This window comes from Coenobita brevimanus, chromosome 20 (assembly GCF_032717465.1).
Source record: "Coenobita brevimanus isolate Jiangsu-jjx chromosome 20, ASM3271746v2, whole genome shotgun sequence".
Classification (NCBI taxonomy): Eukaryota; Metazoa; Arthropoda; class Malacostraca; order Decapoda; family Coenobitidae; genus Coenobita; species Coenobita brevimanus.
Genome location: NC_136973.1, coordinates 9,645,530 through 9,651,793, shown reverse-complemented (window position 1 = coordinate 9,651,793; position 6,264 = coordinate 9,645,530).

Below are 6,264 nucleotides of genomic sequence, written 5' to 3'. Positions count from 1 at the left end.
GCAGGTTGACGTCATCTTCCTCCGACAGCCAGCATTCCTTGAGTAACTTAAGGGGTCCTCTTACTTCATGGCCAAACAGTAGTTCAAAAGGTGAGAAGCCCAGTGATTCATTTGGAGATTCTCTTGCAGCAAACACAACGAATGGAAGACCTTTATCCCAGTCTTTCTGATGTTCCAAACAGTATTTCTTGAGCATCGATTTGAGTGTTTGATGATATCTCTCCAACGCTCCTTGGGTCTGGGGATGGTAAGCTGAAGACGTGATCTGGGTGATGCCCAACTCTTTCAGAGACTGCTTGAAAACATTTGACATGAAATTACTTCCTCGGTCTGACTGTACCTCCTTGGGCAGACCAAACTTTGTGAAGAACCCCAGCATTTCCTTAACCACGTTCTTTGCTGAGATGTTTCTAAGTGGAATGGCTTCAGGATAACGAGTAGCCATGTCAATCATGGTCAACACATAAGAAAATCCTGAAGAAGTCTTAGGAAGAGGGCCCACAATATCCACCAACACACGGGTGAAAGGCGCCTCAAAAGGAGGAATGGGAACTAGAGGTGCAACCTTTTCGGTCTGATTACACTTCCCCACAACTTGACAGGTGTGACAAGACTTACAATACCAGGAAACATCCCTGAAGATACCTGGCCAGTAGAAGTGTTTCAAAATGCGTGCCACAGTCTTCCTCACTCCAAGGTGTCCTGCCAAACTGGAATCATGAGCCACTCTAATGATATCCTGCCTACAAACACGAGGGATGACAACTTGATGTACAACCTCCCATTCACAGTCGGCTGATGCTGTTGGGGGTCTCCACTTCCTCATAAGTACTCCTGACTTTACATAATAACAAGTAGAAGCACCAGCTGACTCTTCCTCACTGCAAGCAGAGTTAGCTAGACCTTTCAACTCAGGGTCAGCAACCTGCAACTCAACCAACTCTTGACGAGACAAATTATCAACACTACGGGGTACTGCCTCATCTGGTGAGTGGTCCAAATTAGCAAGAAAAGTGTCAGCTAGGATAACATCATCATCATCATTATCCTCTAAATCACCAGTAACTTTAGACTTAGCCCTAGTGACAGCACATGCAGGGAACACATCAGGGACATCACAATCCTGGGACGCAGCCACTGGCTCACTAGACAACTGAGGAGCTGGACACACTTGACTTCCACCAATATCATTTCCAAGTAAGAAAGTTACACCTGACATTGGGAGTGTCTCAACCAACCCAACCATAACGGAACCATTAACAAAACCAGACTCTAAATTCACTCTGCACAGAGGGACAGAGAAGTAATTATTCCCTACACCTTGTAAGATTACAGTTTCATCAGAGGAATTAACATTAGAGCCTAGAACACTGGTCAGCATAAGGGATTGGCAAGCACCTGTATCACGATATATTTTAACCGATTTCCTGTCATTACTGTCCATAGGACTGACAAAACCACCAGACAGGAAATTAGCACATGAACTCTTGAGAGTGTCACCCACGTTACTGCTCAAAAGAGGAGCTCCATCATGAGAATTTAAGTTACCCCTCAAAGCAGGTTCAGTTAACTCAGTTAAAGAATTCTGGGAACTCTCAAGAGTGGACACTAGACCAATTGACTGAATATTTAAAGACTCCTTTTTGTTCACATCACGCTGTCTCCTGAAACATCTCTCCGTAGTATGACCAAGCTTACTACAATAAGTACATTTACTTTTCTGAAATCTAGAGGTGAAGCTGGTATTTACTTCCTGAGAAACATCATCCTTATTCTCTTTCCTGTTACCTGTACTCTGAGTAGAGGCAACGTACTTACTCTCAGCTTTCCCTTTTTCTTTAGAATATCTCTTGTGAGTGAGAACATATTCATCAGCTAAAACTGCAGCATCAGACAAATTATCTATTCTTCTCTCATCAAGATATAGGCTTACATCTTTATAAATACACCTTTTGAAATCCTCCAGCAAAATCATCTGCTTAAATTTACCAAAATCAGAATCCACATTCTTAGAATTTAACCACTGCTCTAACAGATCTTCTTTGATTTTTGCATACTCAACATAGGATTGCTTATCTTGCTTGTAAGTTGTCCTAAATTTTACTCTATAAGCTTCAGGAACAAGCTCATAGGCCTTAAGAATCAAGCTCTTAACTACATCATAATTATCAGACTGATCCTGAGGCAAAGATGCATAAGTTACTTGAGCTTTACCGGTGAGAACAGTTTGAAGGAGTACTGGCCAATACTCCTTAGGCCAATTAAAACCTGTAGCTACCCTCTCAAACAACTGAAAATACTTTGTTAAGTCAGATTCATTAAAAGGAGGGACAAGTTTAACATTTTTAGCCACATCAAAATCATCAGAGCTAGATGATCCAGTTCCACCTTGTTTCATGCGATACTCATGGTCTGCCTGAATCCTGGCAAGTTCAATTTGTGCCTGAGCCTGTACCTGTGCCTCTTCAATACGAGCCTGAGATTCCGCCTCCTTAGCCTGAGACTCAGCCTCCTTAGCACGTGCTTGAAATTCAGCTTCCTTCACACGAGCCTCCTGCAGGGCTAGCTGTAACTTAGCTAATTCAATCTGCGTTTGCTCATTTGGAGGAGTTACATTAAACAAGCTTTTATTAATCATGCCAACAATTTGATCTTTAGAATGATGAGAGTGAACTGCAATTCCCAATTGTTGAGCAACAAGCTTAAGTTCATTCTTTGTTCTGTTTTCTATATCACACACTGTTTGCACATTTGACAAAAAATCTTTGGCTTCATCAAGTGTAGAAATAGTAGCCATCATGAATATATCACAGTCACAAAATATCAAACAATATCCTTATGATAATATCCTGAATATCCTGATATGAGGTCGCCAAATTTATGTTACGGAACAGAGAAAAATAATGTACACTTTAAGTGAGAATACTGAAAATCACTACTGTCCCGTAAAGTTCCAGGTTCAAAACAAAAGAGTTAAGTAAAATTACAAGTTAAAGTTTAATGCTTAAATTAACAACAAAACATTCAGGACTCATAAGGATAATGTAATGGCAAATAAACAGGTTAAATATATGGTTAACTGCAATAGCCTCTATTAACACGAAATTAGCAAGAATAAATTTATCTAAGTCAGCCCTGATAAAATGAGATACCAGATAATACTCAGTGAATGCCAGATAAATTATTACAGATACAAACTATTATCAAAAATGACTGACATAAAGATCCCCACACGAATTACAAAAACTTCACTAGGCCTACAAATCAAACTTATGCTATACAGTACAAGAAAAAATGCAATAACAGTTATACTCAAATTACACACAGCTGCTAGATGGTTGGAGACTTCCTGAGCACTCACAACAATAATATCTGTACAGGGGAGGACAGAGATGTGAACAAAATGAGGAGCAGATCTAAGTGGCGATGATGCAGAGACTGAGCTCATTATAAAGGGGCCAGGAGAGCTTGATACAACTTGTAATGAGGACGCGCAAATGAAGCCATGGGGACAAAGAGATGACAATCCCGCAAAGTATAACAGAGATGTCGACTCACTCTACTATAACGGTAGAAGGGGGGGACTGAGGCAGAACACGCTCGTGATCAAACATGCAGCAACTGTGCGTTAAAATTACACAAAGGATGATGAAATCATAGGCTATGTAACAATAGATATATATATATATATATATATATATATATATATATATATATATATATATATATATATATATGTAACACCTAGAGTTCGAAAATTTTCTCCAAATCTTACTGAAGTTTATTGAAAAATCAACATCATGGAAAACAAGACGTCATAGGTCTGAAGGGGTTAAGTAAGAGGAATAAGAAAGCGCAATTGTGTGTGTGTGTGTGTGTGTGTGTGTGTGTGTGTGTGTGTAAGTAGTTTTGTTCTTTTTTTTTTAAATATTGGTTTGTATTCTAGCTTTATAATCAAATCAGTGGGGGAGGGTAAGGGGAGTTAGGAATTTCAGGAATGTCTGTAATATGGCACCTCTAACTTTTGCACCCACGACTCTTTATATTCCTGCCCTTTCTGTTCCCACCCAGTTCACACCCATTACATTTCCACCCACTGTTTTCTCTCGCACTGTTTCCCCACCCACTATTATTTCACCCACTGAATCTCACCGACAACTATAATCCCTCCCACTATATTTCCATCCACTAATTCCTACCAACTATTTTCCTACCACATATATATTCAGTCCACCATATTCCCGTCCGCTATAATTTAATCCAATATATTTCCGCATACTGTGTTCTCTCTCATTGTATTCCCGCCTACTATATTCCCACCTACTACAATCCCACGCACTATATTTCCACCCACTTTACAATCCCACACTGTATTTCCACCCACTTTAATCTCACCCACTATATTCCCTTCTACTATATTCCCACCCACGCTATTCTCACCATCTATATTTTCACCCATTATATTCCCACCCACTATATTCCTACCTACCCTATTTCCACCAGCTATGACCCCACCCACTTACTTCCCACCACCCACAACTCTCCCACCCACTATATTCCAACTATCTGCTACATTCTCTTCGATATATCCCCGTCCACTTTATTCCCATCCACTTTTACCCCAGCTATCACGCATATCAACTAAATATTCTCCCATCACATAAACAATTACTATACATTCACCTTCGACATCCAGCCATGCACTACATTAACTTCTGCTTCCATTCCATCACTACTTAATACCTACTCACACTCACAGCACACCTACACCCACTTATCTAACGCTTGTTCCCACACTCGTAACATGTCCCACATCCATTGCACTTAAGGCTCCAACACCCTATACTCACACTTACACCCCCCCACACACACTAACCGTACCCACACTTACACTCACTCCATCTACATCCATTTCCATTAGATTCACATACACACTTAGCCCTCCCATTTTTGTGACAACTTTCATATTGTACTCTAGTTAATACCATTCCTTTTTTCAGTCGGATACATATAAGAGCCTGCAACACCCAAATTACTCAACCATCATTGACTATAGCTGCTTTCTTTTCATTTGAGGCAACTGAAACAATCTCAGACTTAACTACCAAGTCGTGTGTACATGAAAATCAATGAGCTTTGGATATGAGGTAGGAATGAGTCTCCTTGAACACTAATCAAAGATAACCTGCAATCTGAATACATCTGGCCATCAACTGACCTGAAAGAGGTCAGGGGTGTTTGTCAGATGAAAGCAGACAGATTATGGCTACATCCACAGTGACCATACCCACTCTTGCACTCAGTACGGTACCATTGGCACTACTAAACACATCCAGTTCACCACACCCACTTACACCCAGTACCGCCTTTCCCACATCCAGTACACCGCACCCACTTACACCCAGTACCGCCTATCACACATCCAGTACACCACACCCACTTACACCCAGTACACACCCACCCCCCTACACCCAGTACCGCCTATCACACATCCAGTTCACCACACCCACTTACACCCAGTACCGCCTATCACACATCCAGTACACCACACCCACTTACACCCAGTACCGCCTATCACACATCCAGTTCACCACACCCACTTACACCCAGTACCGCCTTTCCCACATCCAGTACACCGCACCCACTTACACCCAGTACCGCCTATCACACATCCAGTACACCACACCCACTTACACCCAGTACACACCCACCCACCTACACCCAGTACCGCCTTTCCCACATCCAGTACATCTACACCCACTTACACCCAGTACCGCCTATCACACATCCAGTACACCAACACCCACTTACACCCAGTACCGCCTTTCCCACATCCAGTACACCTACATCCACTTACACCCAGTACACCCAGACCCACTTACACACCCAGTGAACCCACACATACTTACACCCAGTACAGCCTTTCCCACACCCGGTACACCCACACCCACTGCACCATTCCCATACTGATCCAGTCCACTACTTTCACTGCTAACACCTTCTTGTGAACTCGGATTTAAGGTCTTGTGGTAGTTATAGATCGAAGGAGAAAAACAGTAGCAATAATGTAATTATATATTGCATTGTCGAAAGGAAATTAGTAGTCTTTTCTAATATATCTTTCTGTATTGATATATGCGTAAATGACAAAAACATAAACGGATAGATAGATAGATAGATAGATATACTGATATATGGATAAATGAGAGATATAAGGATATAGATCGATTGATGAATTGGTGGAGAGAGAGAGAGAGAGAGAGA